The sequence below is a fragment of the Triticum aestivum genome, chromosome 5D, assembly GCF_018294505.1.
Source record: "Triticum aestivum cultivar Chinese Spring chromosome 5D, IWGSC CS RefSeq v2.1, whole genome shotgun sequence".
Lineage (NCBI taxonomy): Eukaryota > Viridiplantae > Streptophyta > Magnoliopsida > Poales > Poaceae > Triticum > Triticum aestivum.
The window spans coordinates 19064323-19080301 of NC_057808.1; positions in this window are offsets into that span (position 1 = coordinate 19064323).

Below are 15979 nucleotides of genomic sequence, written 5' to 3' on the forward strand. Positions count from 1 at the left end.
TGCACTAGAGTCAATAATCTAGATTACACAGTAATGATTCTTACACCCATGGAGTCTTGGTGCTGATCATGTTTTGCTCGTGGAAGAGGCTTAGTCAACGGGTCTGCAACATTCAGATCCGTATGTATCTTGCAAATTTCTATGTCTCCCACCTGGACTAAATCCCGGATGGAATTGAAGCGTCTTTTGATGTGCTTGGTTCTCTTGTGAAATCTGGATTCCTTTGCTAAGGCAATTGCACCAGTATTGTCACAAAAGATTTTGATTGGTCCCGATGCACTAGGTATAACACCTCGATCGGATATGAACTCCTTCATCCAGACTCCTTCATTTGCTGCTTCCGAAGCAGCTATGTACTCCGCTTCACACGTAGATCCCGCCAAGACACTTTGCTTAGAACTGCACCAACTGACAGCTCCACCGTTCAATGTAAACACGTATCCGGTTTGCGATTTAGAATCGTCCGGATCAGTGTCAAAGCTTGCATCAACGTAACCATTTACGATGAGCTCTTTGTCACCTCCATAAACAAGAAACATATCCTTAGTCCTTTTCAGGTATTTCAGGATGTTCTTGACCGCTGTCCAATGATCCACTCCTGGATTACTTTGGTACCTCCCTACTAAACTTATAGCAAGGCACACATCAGGTCTGGTACACAGCATTGCATACATGATAGAGCCTATGGCTGAAGCATAGGGAACATCTTTCATCTTCTCTCTATCTTCTGCAGTGGTCGGGCATTGAGTCTTACTCAATCTCACACCTTGTAGTACACGCAAGAACCCTTTCTTTGCTTGATCCATTTTGAACTTCTTCAAAACTTTGTCAAGGTATGTGCTTTGTGAAAGTCCAATTAAGCGTCTTGATCTATCTCTATAGATCTTGATGCCCAATATATATGCAGCTTCACCAAGGTCTTTCATTGAAAAACTCTGATTCAAGTATCCCGTTATGCTATCCAGAAATTCTATATCATTTCCAATTAGCAATATGTCATCCACATATAATATCAGAAATGCTACTGAGCTGCCACTCACATTCTTGTAAATACAGGCTTCTCCAAAAGTCTGTATAAAACCAAATGCTTTGATCACACTATCAAAGCGTTTATTCCAACTCCGAGAGGCTTGCACCAATCCATAAATGGATCGCTGGAGCTTGCACACTTTGTTAGCTCCCTTTGGATTGACAAAACCTTCCGGTTGCATCATATACAACTCTTCTTCCAGAAATCCATTCAGGAATGCAGTTTTGACATCCATTTGCCAAATTTCATAATCATAAAATGCGGCAATTGCTAACATGATTCGGACAGACTTAAGCATCGCTACGGGTGAGAAGGTCTCATCGTAGTCAATCCCTTGAACTTGTCGAAAACCTTTCGCAACAAGTCGAGCTTTATAGACAGTAACATTACCGTCAGCGTCAGTCTTCTTCTTGAAGATCCATTTATTTTCAATGGCTTGCCGATGATCCGGCAAGTCAACCAAAGTCCATACTTTGTTCTCATACATGGATCCCATCTCGGTTTTCATGGCCTCAAGCCATTTTGCGGAATCTGGGCTCACCATTGCTTCTTCATAGTTCGTAGGTTCATCATGGTCTAGCAACATAACCTCCAGAACAGGATTACCGTACCACTCTGGTGCGGATCTTAATCTGGTTGACCTACGAGGTTCAGTAATAACTTGATCTAAAGTTTCATGATCATTATCATTAACTTCCTCACTAATTGGTGTAGGTGTCGCAGAAACTGATTTTTGTGATGATCTACTTTCCAATAAGGGAGCAGGTACAGTTACCTCATCAAGTTCTACTTTCCTCCCACTCACTTCATTCGAGAGAAACTCCTTCTCTAGAAAGGATCCATTCTTAGCAACGAATGTCTTGCCTTCGGATCTGTGATAGAAGGTGTACCCAACAGTCTCCTTTGGGTATCCTATGAAGACACATTTCTCCGATTTAGGTTCGAGCTTATCAGGTTGAAGTTTCTTCACATAAGCATCGCAACCCCAAACTTTAAGATACGACAACTTTGGTTTCTTGCCAATCCATAGTTCATAAGGTGTCGTTTCAACGGATTTTGATGGTGCCCTATTTAGAGTGAATGCAGCCGTCTCTAAAGCATAACCCCAAAACGATAGCGGTAAATCAGTAAGAGACATCATAGATCGCACCATATCTAGTAAAGTACGATTACAACGTTCGGACATACCATTATGTTGTGGTGTTCCGGGTGGCGTGAGTTGCGAAATTATTCCGCATTGTTTCAAATGTAGGGGCCAAACTCGTAACTCAAATATTCTCCTCCACGATCTGATCGTAGAAACTTTATTTTCTTGTTACGATGATTTTCAACTTCGCTCTGAAATTCTTTGAACTTTTCAAATGTTTCAGACTTATGTTTCATTAAGTAGATATACCCATATCTGCTCAAATCATCTGTGAAGGTGAGAAAATAAGGATATCCGCCACGAGCCTCAATATTCATCGGACCACATACATCTGTATGTATGATTTCCAACAAATTAGTTGCTCTCTCCATAGTACCGGAGAATGGTGTTTTAGTCATCTTTCCCATGAGACACGGTTCGCAAGTACCAAGTGATTCATAATCAAGTGATTCCAAAAGTCCATCATTATGGAGTTTCTTCATGCGCTTTACACCGATATGACCTAAACGGCAGTGCCACAAATAAGTTGCACTATCGTTATCAACTCTGCATCTTTTGGCTTCGACATTATGAATATGTGTGTCACTACTACCGAGATTCATTAAAAATAGACCACTCTTCAAGGGTGCATGACCATAAAAGATATTACTCATATAAATAGAACAACCATTATTCTCTGATTTAAATGAATAACCGTCTCGCATCAAACAAGATCCAGATATAATGTTCATGCTCAACGCTGGCACCAAATAACAATTATTTAGGTCTAATACTAATCCCGAAGGTAGATGTACAGGTAGCGTGCCGACGGCGATCACATCGACTTTGGAACCATTTCCCACACGCATCGTTACCTCGTCCTTAACCAATCTTCGCTTAATCCGTAGCCCCTGTTTCGAGTTGAAAATATTAGCAACAGAACCAGTATCAAATACCCAGGTGCTACAGCGAGCATTAGTAAGGTACACATCAATAACATGTATATCACATATACCTTTGTTCACCTTGCCATCCTTCTTATCTGCCAAATACTTGGGGCAGTTCCGCTTCCAGTGACCAGTCTGCTTGCAGTAGAAGCACTCAGTCTCAGGCTTAGGTCCAGACTTGGGTTTCTTCTCCTGAACAGCAACTTGCTTGTTCTTCTTCTTGAAGTTCCCCTTCTTCTTCCCTTTGCCCTTTTTCATGAAACTAGTGGTCTTATTGACCATCAACACTTGATGCTCCTTTTTGATTTCTACCTCCGCTGCCTTTAGCACTGCGAAGAGCTCGGGAATTGTCTTATTCATCCCTTGCATGTTATAGTTCATCACGAAGCTCTTGTAGCTTGGTGGCAGTGATTGAAGAATTCTGTCAATGACGCTATCATCCGGAAGATTAACTCCCAGTTGAATCAAGTGATTATTATACCCAGACATTTTGAGCATATGCTCACTGACAGAACTATTCTCTTCCATCTTGCAGCTGTAGAACTTATTGGAGACTTCATATCTCTCAATCCAGGCATTTGCTTGAAATATTAACTTCAACTCCTGGAACATCTCATATGCTCCATGACGTTCAAAACGTCGTTGAAGACCCGGTTCTAAGCCGTAAAGCATGGCACACTGAACTATCGAGTAGTCATCAGCTTTGCTCTGCCAGACGTTCATAACTTCTGGTGTTGCTCTTGCAGCAGGCCTGGCACCCAGCCGTGCTTCCAGGACGTAATTCTTCTGTGCAGCAATGAGGATAATCCTCAAGTTATGGACCCAGTCCGTGTAATTGCTACCATCATCTTTCAACTTTGCTTTCTCAAGGGACGCATTAAAATTCAACGGAACAACAGCACGGGCCATCTATCTACAATTAACATAGACAAGCAAGATACTATCAGGTACTAACTTCATGATAAATTTAAGTTCTATTAATCAGATTACTTAAGAACTCCCACTTAGCTAGACATCTCTCTAATCATCTAAGTGATTACGTGATCCAAATCAACTAAACCGTAACCGATCATCACGTGAAATGGAGTAGTTTTCAATGGTGAACATCACTATGTTGATCATATCTACTATATGATTCATGCTCGACCTTTCAGTCTCAGTGTTCCGAGGCCATATCTGCATATGCTAGGCTCGTCAAGTTTAACCTGAGTATTCCGCGTGTGCAACTGTTTTGCACCCGTTGTATTTGAACGTAGAGCCTATCACACCCGATCATCACGTGGTGTCTCAGCACGAAGAACTTTCGCAACGGTGCATACTCAGGGAGAACACTTTTATCTTGAAATTTTAGTGAGAGATCATCTTATGATGCTACGGTCAATCAAAGCAAGATAAGATGCATAAAAGATAAACATCACATGCAATCAATATAAGTGATATGATATGGCCATCATCATCTTGTGCTTGTGATCTCCATCTCCGAAACACCGTCATGATCACCATTGTCACCGGCGCGACACCTTGATCTCCATCGTAGCATCGTTGTCGTCTCGCCAACTATTGCTTTTTACGACTATCGCTACCGCTTAGTGATAAAGTAAAACAATTACATGGCGATTGCATTGCATACAATAAAGCGACAACCATATGGCTCCTGCCAGTTGCCGATAACTTGGTTACAAAACATGATCATCTCATACAATAAAATATAGCATCATGTCTTGACCATATCACATCACAACATGCCCTACAAAAACAAGTTAGACGTCCTCTACTTTGTTGTTGCAAGTTTTACGTGGCTGCTACGGGCTTAGCAAGAACCGTTCTTACGTACGCATCAAAACCACAACGATAGTTTGTCAAGTTGGTGTTGTTTTAACCTTCGCAAGGACCGGGTGTAGCCACACTCGGTTCAACTAAAGTTAGAGAGACAGACACCCGCCAGTCACCTTTAAGCAACGAGTGCTCGCAACGGTGAAACCAGTCTCGCGTAAGCGTACGCGTAATGTCGGTCCGGGCCGCTTCATCTCACAATACCGCTGAACCAAAATATGACATGCAAGATCATGGTGATGCATAGCAACAAGAGGGGAGAGTGTTGTCCACGTACCCTCGTAGACCGAAAGCGGAAGCGTTAACAAAACGCGGTTGATGTAGTCGTACGTCTTCACGATCCGACCGATCATGTACCGAACGCACGGCACCTCCGAGTTTAGCACACGTTCAGCTCGATGACGTCCCTCGAACTCCGATCCAGCCGAGTGTTGAGGGAGAGTTTCGTCAGCACGACGGCGTGGTGACGATGATGATGTTCTACCGACGTAGGGCTTCGCCTAAGCACCGCTACGATATTATCGAGGTGTAATATGGTGGAGGGGGGCACCGCACACGGCTAAAAGATCGTTGATCAATTGTGTGTCTAGAGGTGCCCCCCTGCCCCCGTATATAAAGGAGCAAGGGGGGGTTCGGCCGGCCTAGAGGAGAGGCGCGCCAGGAGGAGTCCTACTCCTACCAAGAGTTCGGGACACTCTAGGGCATATTTCCTTCAAGACTGGGAGCTCTGTCGTGGAATTGTCACGGCAGATGTCCTTAGCATGAGGACTTAGTCGTGAGGCCAGCGCATCTATGTAGTAGCTTGAGAGGGGTTGATTGGGATGAGAGATGCAGGGCGGATCAACGCACAAGAAAAGGGTTTAGACAGCTTCGGGCCCCGGGAAACATCATCCGGTAACAACCCGACGTGCTGTTTGAGGCTAGGTCTCATTATGATCACGGGAGAGTCGCCGGCTCCGGCTCTCGGTGTTTAGCCCTAGAGATTGTTCACAGTCGCTTGTTTCTCTTTGGGGTGCCCTGCCCCTCCTTATATAAGTTAGAGGGGCGGGTAACATGTGGAGTCCTAGTAGGAGAATATTCTTTATGCCTTTCTGCATAAACCGGCCCACCATAACATGAGCCGGCCTTCTGGGCTTTGGGCCTACTCCTCTGTCTGACCCGCCGTCGGGGCCATCATTAAGTCGCCGGGTTCGTGAGTCGTCACACCAGTGAACCGCCAGACCTATGAGTCGCCAATCCTCCGGCGGGTGACGATGAAGCGCCAGGTCCGGCCGGGTCATACTTCCTGCCAGGTCATACCGCGTGGTATATCCCCGACATTAGCCCCCAGTTTAATTTGGATTTGTCCATGTTAAACTGATCCTGTAAAATAAACACAAGAACAAACTTGATAGGTTGTGTTCCGGGTTAAATATTTTCGTGAACCGGCACCTGATCATCTTTAAGTCCTTGTCATTTCCTCCTGGATGCATACTCAAGATCTTATAGCAAATCTCTTTTAACAGATATGTCCAAACCTTGCCAATGCAAAAAATCTTAGCACTTCTTTCGAAAAATCCGGGTCAATAGGCCAGCTTCAGAGTCAATTTGCTGGCATTGGTCTCTTGTAGAGAAATATTGTAAGAAATAATCCACTTGAGTCAGCTTCCAAAGCGCCGGCTTAAAAATATAGGTCTTAAAATACTTATCTGGTTTTCAACCGGCTTAAAGATATAGATCTTGCCGAGTTATAATTTCCAAAATCTCCGGGTTATAAAAGACTGATGATGCCGGGTCATAATTGTGGCCAACGCCGGTTCATGTTTATTGATGATGCCGGGTTGTAGTCACAGGGTCATAATGATTGGTGACGCCGGGTCAATTTGGTTTGCTCAAAACAAAGAATTTGAAAATATTTCTTCGAAAATAATATAATACCTGTAGCCCCCAAGGGCCGGGTCATTATGCAATAATGAACAGGGAATTTGTAAATATGATCATTGATAATAACAGTATATGATGTAATCTCCACCATGGGGCTTGAACCCACGTCCACAAGGTTAATAGCTCTGTGCCTTACCAACTAAGCAGTTGATCCTTCAATATAATGTAATAAGGCTTGTGTATCTTGAATTTTAATAGGAGCAATTGGTAGCCCCCAAGGGCCGGCTCATTACGATGTAATGAGTCGGGTCTTCAATAAGTTGAGCAAAAAATGTCCTTACATTAGCTCCCAAGTGCCATGGTGCATGCTGGCAGTGACATGGGACATGCATATTTGATGTGATCTTCAATGTAAATAATGTAGCCCCCAAGTGCCGGGTCGTAAGCCTGCAGCGACTCGGCACTATTCCTTCCATTGTAGAATAAATTATATCCATTGATAAAATAATAGCCATTGCGCCAAAGCGACTTTGAATACCTCCTTTGTTGTTAAGTAAACCCGGAGTTTAAATACCCGGCGGCTCTTGGCTGATGGCAATTTAATACGCCTCCATTGTAAACCGGAATTTTTATAACCCGGCGGCTTATAGCCTTTTGAGACACCAATTTCAATCTTTGATGATGGGCTTGAACTTAATCCTTTATGTAAGTCATAGCTCTGTAAATCCTGCACAGAGATTAAACAACATATGCCCTGGCGACTTAACGTCAAAAGCCAGGACGGGTAACCACCCAAATGTAGTCTTATCCTGCACACAAGTAGATCACAAAATCCCTTGGCAGTTTACCGCAGGGCGGGTCATAATATCTTACATATAACCACTGTGATATTGAATTTGTACTGCCGGTTTACATGACCTGTGCAGTAAGGGTGATAACCCAATCCTTAGAAGCCAATGCTTCCACATAGATGATGATTGTCATAAGCTGGCGATTTATCATTGAAAATCAAGCCGGGTTAAATAACAACCACTCATATACACTTTAGATATGAAAAAGAGCTTCAAATAAAATCCAAAAATTGTTTGCAAAATAGAGACTTCAAAAAAATTTGAGGCTTCTGATTCGAATAAGATCAGAAAACCGTCCCAAAGGGGTTAAGCTAAGATTCGAATACGATCATATAGCCCCCAGTGGCTTTGGCGTTGCCGATCAAGAGGGTACCGACAACTATGTTCTCATTGGTTCGAATACGACCTATGTTTGAACAGGAAGCCCCCAAATGACCTTGAGAGTTGTTTATCGACGCTGATTCGAATACGATCCACGTCGGTTCTCAAAGGGGGTTGAGCTATGGTTCAAATATGACCAAGAAACTCCCCAATGAGCTCGGCAGTGTGCCGATCAAAAGGGTATCGACAACTATGTTCTCTTCGGTTCGAATACGACCTATGTTTGAACAGGAAGCCCCCTAGTGATCATTAGAATATTTAACGACTCTGATTTGAATACGATCAGGGTCACACAAAAAGGGTTAAGCTAAATTCGAATACGATCCGCTCCCAATGGTCATTAAAGCAGGGTACCTATATTTGAGTTGTGCTTTGTAACAGACTCTCTTTGGTCCCTTTAATTTTTCCTGAGAACTTGAACTTTTGTGAGAGATAAATTCTTTTTGAACCGGAAAAAACCGGATATTGAGAGTTTCAAAGTTTTATGATAAACAAATTTAGCTTCAACCGGATTTTGAACCGGATTTGAGAGCTTCAAAACTTTGTGGCAGATAAATTTCCCTTGAACCGGATCTTAAACCGGCTATTTTAAGAGCTTCAGTGCTTTGTGGGAGATGTCAAGTCTCTTGAGCCGGATATAAACCGGAATCCTTCTTTTTAAGCCGGAAATTTTCTGACGGCCTTTAAACTTTTTACCAATATGGCGGTAGCCTCCGGGACCGGGTTATTTTTCCCTCCAATGACCCGGAGTTCTTGAATGCATTGAAACCGACCAATGCTGCTGAGTCATATCATTGTAGCCCCCGAGTCTCAAGATGACTCGAGAAGTTGGCTTTGAGATTCTCTATATTGACCATAGCATAAGGTGTATATCATTGGTGTTGATAGCGCGATGTGAATCCACAGAAGGTTGAGGTGACTGCGGCGGTTATAAATGATCCCATATGAGCCGTGTCAACAACTCGGCCAGTGGCTCCTTCCAACTGGTTGTTCGAAGTTAACCAAACTGTAGTGGCGGCGACTCGTGCGCCTGCCCATTGAACCATCCAGTGCAGACGACGGCTGATAATATATGATAATTTGCCTCAAGTTTGTTGGAAGAAAAACCGGGCTTCCCAAGTAGTGACTTGCTCATAATCAATAAACAACTCATCCAGACAAGTGCGGCCTGGTATGTTGATGTAGACCAGGCCGCGAGAGACGGCCTCGGCGTTGTAAGTCGGCGTGGTCGCGAGAGACGGCCACGGCCTTGTAAGTCGGCGCGGTCGCGAGAGACGGCCACGGCGTTGTAAGCCGGCACGGTCGCGAGAGACGGCCACGGCGTTGTAAACCGTCCGCGTGCGGGTCAACCATGTTTGTTTTGATGTAACGAACAATAGTCCTGCATCAACAATAGTGCAGATCAAGGCAAAGATAAACTACTCTTTGACAAAAATAATACGCGCCAATAAAATATATCTTAGATGGATATCACCTGATGTGCCAGGCCGGAAAGAAACCCGCCATGAATTTGACGATCACAACGTGACGTTGAAATCACTCACAGGCGAGTCAGCCGCGGGTGCAGGTAGATGAGTCGGCCGCGGTGTTGCAAGCCGGTGCGTACGAGCAAGTTGTCTTCCGCGTTTTAAGCCGGCGTGGACGCGTGAGCCGGCGGTGAAGGCGGACGGGCGAGGCGATCGCCGGCGCGGTAAGCCACGCGGACGGGTGAGTCAACCACGTCGTGTTGATGTAGTGAGCAATTTTTCTGAAGTATTTCTCGGACGAAGTGATTGCACAACAATTTTTACCAAATGATGGCCTTCACGTCCAAACATATAACCACGCCTCTATCCAGCTTTTTAAATAAGTCATGCCCCCTTGGCGGGTTACGGAGGCGGAGGTAACAGCGCAACCCCTGCTTCGATGACGGCAGCGTGAGGCCCAGACAGAGGCCGGGTCAGGCCTGGCAGCAGCGGATTAACAAAACTGCAGCGACATGCAGCAGACGAGTTGGCTCGGGGCCAGTCCCAGTGGACAGTGGCTCATAAAGGACGGCTTCAACCCACCCCAGGCGGCTCATCGCGCGGCAGGTCATGGCGGAGTCCGAGTCTGACCCCCGCTTCAAATCCTCATCCTGGCCGATGTTAGTTTGAATCTCCATATTCATGTCTTCTAGGTCGTAATCTCCTTTTTTATCTTTTTCCTTTTCTATTGAAGCTGGACATGAACCCGGCTATTGGGAGACTCACGTGATTAACTTGACTATTTTTTGGTGCCTGCCTCTTGTCTTATTCCTTCTCAACCAAAAGGTAGTAGTACTATTACTTGATTCCCGTGCAAACATTGCTTTTTTGTTTTGGCCTATACCTGGGACGCAGAGTAGTAGTGGTATTTGATTTTTATGAGGAAGCAGACTGCCCCAACCTGGCGGCAGCAGGAGCAGTGATTTGTCTAATCACCTGGTGCACTGGCAGGATGGTTTCCTCGATCTACATGCCGATTTGACCAAGGACTAGCAGAACCACCGTAGACCATTGTACGAGAGGACCTTGTGTTCTGTTCAGGGGACGTGCGCTGCGTACGTTTTTTTATATTGGATCTGACTCATCAGCTTTGCAGCAGGATGTCTAAGAGAAAGAAAAACCCAATACATCGATCCGATTGCTGTATGACACCATAGATGGAATTCCTGTCGGTCTTGTAGAAAGATAAGCGGCGGAATCGAGGCAACCCTAATTTCTCCTCTCGATCTAATCTCGCATCTGTCAGCTCCAAAGTTAATCATGATTCCGGCCATCAAACAACAAATTTGCCAGCTTGACTCATGGCTGTTCCCTGGCGGGTTATCCTCCACGATCATTCTGTTCCTGTTCTCTGATCTCATCACAAGCTTCTCGACCTATGAAAAATCCCTTCAAGAACTCAACACCACTGTATACAGGCCCCACGGTGGGCGCCAACTGTCGTGGAATTGTCACGGCAGATGTCCTTAGCATGAGGACTTAGTAGTGAGGACAGCGCATCTATGTAGTAGCTTGAGAGGGGTTGATTGGGATGAGAGATGCAGGGCGGATCAACGGAGAAGACAAGGGTTTAGACAGCTTCGGGCCCCGGGAAATATCATCCGATAACAACCCTACGTGCTGTTTGAGGCTAGGTCTCTTTATGATCACAGGAGAGTCACCCGCTCCGGCTCTCGGTGTTTAGCCCTAGAGATTGTTCCCTGTCGCTTGTTTCTCTTTGGGGTGCCCTGCCCCTCCTTATATAAGTTAGAGGGGCGGGTTACATGTGGAGTCCTAGTAGGACTAGGACTAGTCTATCTTTTCTTACAAGTTGAATACAAGTCCAGGTCTCGCTTCCTTGGTAGGAGAATATTCTTTATGCCTTTCTTCATAAACCGGCCCACCATAACATGAGCCGGCCTTCTGGGCTTTGGGCCTAGTCTTCTGTCTGACCCGCCGTCGGGGCCATCATTAAGTCGCCAGGTTCGTGAGTCGTCACACGAGTGAACTGCGAGACCTATGAGTCGCCAATCCTCCGGCGGGTCACGATGAAGCGCCAGGTCCAGCCGGGTCATACTTCCGGCCGGGTCATACCGCGGGGTATATCCCTGACAAGCTCTTTCTTGATTCTATGGGTGGTGGTGCATGGCCGTTCTTCGTTGGTGGAGTGATTTTTCTAGTTAATTCCGTGAACGAACGAGACCTTAGCCTGCTAACTAGCTATGCGGAGCCATCCCTCCGCAGCTAGATTCCTAGAGGGACTATCGCCGTTTAGGCGACGGATGTTTGAGGCAATAACAGGTCTGTGATGCCCTTAGATGTTCTGAGCCACACGTGCGCTACACTAATGTATTGAACGAGTATATAGCCTTGGCCGACAGGCCCGGGTAATCTTCGGAAATTTCATCGTGATGGGTATAGATCATTGCAATTGTTGGTCTTCAACGAGGAATGCCTAGTAAGGGCGAGTCATCAGCTCGCGTTGACTATGTCCCTGCCCTTTGTACACACCGCCCGTCACTCCTACCGATTGAATGGTCCGGTAAAGTGTTCGGATCACGGCGAAGGGGGCGGTTCGCCGCCCCCGACGTCGCGAGAAGTCCATTGAACCTTATCATTTAGAGGAAGGAGAAGTCGTAACAAGGTTTCCATAGGTGAACCTGCGGAAGGATCATTGTCGTGACCCTGACCAAAATAGACCGCGCACGCGTCATCTAATCCGTCGGCGACGGCAACGTCCGTCGCTCGGCCAATGCCTCGACCACCTCCCCTCCTCGGATTGGTGGGGCCTCGGGGTAAAAGAACCCACGGCGCCGAAGGCATCAAGGAACACTGTGCCTAATCTAACACCCCGCATGTAACTTTCCATATTTGTAACTCCAACTCTTGCCATTTTCGGCTATGTGATATGATATTTCCTTCGTAGTTGGGTTTTGTTTTTCGTTTTTGCTTTTTGTTCATGTCATGCATTTCATATCATGTCATCATGTGCATTGCATTTGCATACGTGTTCGTCTCATGCATCCGAACATTTTCCCCGTTGTCCGTTTTGCAATCCGGCGCTCCTATCTCCTCCGGTGCACCCCTCTTGTTTTCTTTCGTGAGCGGGTGTCTAACGTTCTTGGAAAGGACCGAGGCTTGTCAAGTGGCCTTGGTATACCACCGGTAGACCACCGGTCAAGTTTCGTTCCATTTGGAGGTCGTTTGGTACTCCAACGGTTAACCGGGTAACCGCAGATGCTTTTTGTGTGTTGCAGCAAAACCCCCCTAAAAACCAGCCCAACCTTAGTGATTTCTCTAAGTCTTTGTCTGCTGTTATTTTGTTGCCATGTAAACTTGATGCTACAGAGAGATCCATGCATGTTTTGGAGATGTTCAGTGAGGATTTTTTGTACATATGGTTGTAATTGATCCATTCCTGCCCTTGTTTGCAATTATGGAGTGCCATAGCATGACTCAATCTTGCTCTACTTTTGCTATAAAATATTTCTGGCAGATTCTTAACATGATATGCTATTTTGCCAAGCTTGTTGTAGTTGATCCATACATGCTATGCTTTTGTTCTTGCCATGGATAGCTTCAGAAACATGCCATATTGCTGTAGGAATGCTTTTTTGTCATGCATTGCTTTGTGGAATGTGCATCAAGCTCTCAAACATGTCCTCGTATTATTGTTTCTGCCATGCTCTGTTTTCTGCTAAGTCTGAAACCTGATAACGAAACTTGCTATGTTTACATGCTTGCCATCATATCTTCTGGTCCTTTTTGGCTTATGGTCAGTAAGGGAATTTTGTCATATGCATTTATTAGAATAGTACCATGCCTTGTTTTGTCATGTTAAGTTCCTGTAGCATGTTGATTTCGTGCCCTGAACATTGCTACCTGATGCTGTTTCTGCCATGTGAACCTGTTATCTTTTGCTCTTTTGCCATGCTTGTTTGAGCTTGTTATGTTGTGATCTAGCCGTAGCTCAGTGTTCATCTTTTGTCAAGCATCTTTTGTAGATTGCTGTTGTATACTTTATTGCTATGTTGGAGTGCTGTAGCATTGTTACTTGTTGCATTTTATGTGCTATCATGCTGTTAATCACAGATTCGTGTCATTCTTGTTTTGCTTGCCATTTGCAAACCGTGCATCCGTTTCCGGTGATCTTTATATCAATTTCGACCGAAATAATCTCATCTTTCCAGTGGAATGCTTGGTTTGCCAAGTTACTGCCTTGTTCATCATTTTCCTTCCGGAGCACGCATATGCATCGCATATCATATCTCGCATATCATACATGTTTTGCATCATGTTGCTTGTGCACTTATCGTCATTGATTGAGGTTCCGTTGCTTGTGTTCTTGTCTTGGGTAGAGCCAGGAGACGAGTTCGTGAACGAGGAACCTGTTGAGTACGCTTACGAGGATCAAGCTTTCGACAACTCTGAGAACCTTGCAGGCAAGATGACCACCCCTCGAAATCACTTCTATCTTTGCTTTGTTAGTTGTTCGCTCTATTGCCATGCCGCGTTACCTATCACTTGCTATATCATGTCTCCCATATTGCCATGTCAGCCTCTAACCATCCTTTCCTAGCAAGCCATTGTTTGGCTATGTTACCGCTTTTGCTCAGCCCCTCTTATAGTGTTGCTAGTTGCAGGTGAAGTTGAAGTTTGTTCCATGTCGGAACATGGATATGTTGGGATATCACAATATCTCTTATTTAATTAATGCATCTATATATTTGGTAAAGGGTGGAAGGCTCGGCCTTATGCCTGGTGTTTTGTTCCACTCTTGCCGCCCTAGTTTCTGTTATACCGGGATTATGTTCCTTGAGTTTGCGTTCCTTACACGATCGTGTGATTTATGGGACCCCCTTGACAGTTCGCCTTGAATAAAACTCCTCCAGCAAGGCCCAACCTTGGTCTTACCATTTGCCACCTAGGCCTTTCCCCCGGGTTTTCGCGAGCCCAAGGGTCATCTTATTTTAAACCCCCCGGGCCAGTGCTCCTTCGAGTGTTGGTCCGAACTGACTGCGGGGCCCCCTCTTGGAAACTCGAGGTCTAGTTTTACTCGTAGGATGTCTCATCCGGTGTGCCCTGAGAACAAGATATGTGCAGCTCCTATCAGGATTTGTCCGCACATTCGGGTGGCTTTGCTGGTCTTGTTTTACAATTGTCGAAATGTCTTGTAAACCGGGATTCCGAGACTGATCGGGTCTTTCCGGGAGAAGGTTTATCCTTCGTTGACCGTGAGAGCTTATGATGGGCTAAGTTGGGACACCCTGTAGGGTATTATCTTTCGAAAGCCGTGCCCGCGGTTATGAGGCAGATGGGAATTTCTTAATGTCCGGCTGTAGAGAACTTGTCACTTGACCCAATTAAAATACATCAACCGCGTGTGTAGCCGTGATGGTCTCTTCTCGGCGGAGTCCGGGAAGTGAACACGGTCTGAGTTATGTATGACGTAAGTAGGAGTTCAGGATCACTTCTTGGTCATTGCTAGATGACGACTGTCGTGGAATTGTCACGGCAGATGTCCTCGAGCTAGGACTTAGTTGTGGAGCCATCGCAGCTAGGAAGCTTGAAGGGGTTATGTGGGACAAGGAACACGAGGATTTATACTGGTTCGGCCCCTTACGGTGAAGGTAAAAGCCTACGTCCAGTTTGAGGTGTTATTGATTAGGGTTACGATCGCCAGGGAGCTAAACAGCTATGCTCGGCTCTCGATCAGATTGTTGTCGCCCTTAAACCGCTGCCGGGTCCTCCCTTTATCTAGGGAGGCTGACGCCCAGCAGCCCCTAGAGTCCCGGCCGGCTCATAAGAGCGTCCGGCTCGGACTCTAAACAATACTTGCCTTACAGTACAAGTCTACTATAACAATGATTGTAACTACAGGCTTTAAGCCATATCCGGGTCTCAGCCCATCTCTGGCCCATTATCTTGAAATTTGGCTCCGGGCTTCTGGCAACGACCCTACGAGTAACCCGGCCCCTCCTGGCGGGTGACTCTAAGGTCTATATCCTCAACATTAGGCCCCAGATTGACTTGAGCCGGCTTATGTCAATCTTCAACTCTGCCGACAGAGAAAATCTCCGGCTCACCATTCATGTGGAGGCCATAACCCGGAGTGACGTCATCCTCTGGACTCCGGATAATCCGCCGTGACATCATCCTTCATTAAGTCCGTTTTTTACTCCGCCAGATCCTCAACAGATCTTCGCTTTTACTGTCTTTCCGAAAATCGAGGCGTCGTGAGGGGGAGATAACCACGCCGTGGTCTCCTTGAATCTTGCGCCCACTTATGACTCTGCCTGATAAATAGGCCGGCCCAGCACTTCCTTCTCACGCTCTCCTTCCTCCTCGCGCCGTCGCTCCTCTGCCCGAGCTCCGCCACTGCCGCTGCCGTCGCGCCCCTGGTCTTCATCAACCCGGCCGCTGCATCACCCTGATTCGGACCAGATTCACGGCAGCGACCTCCG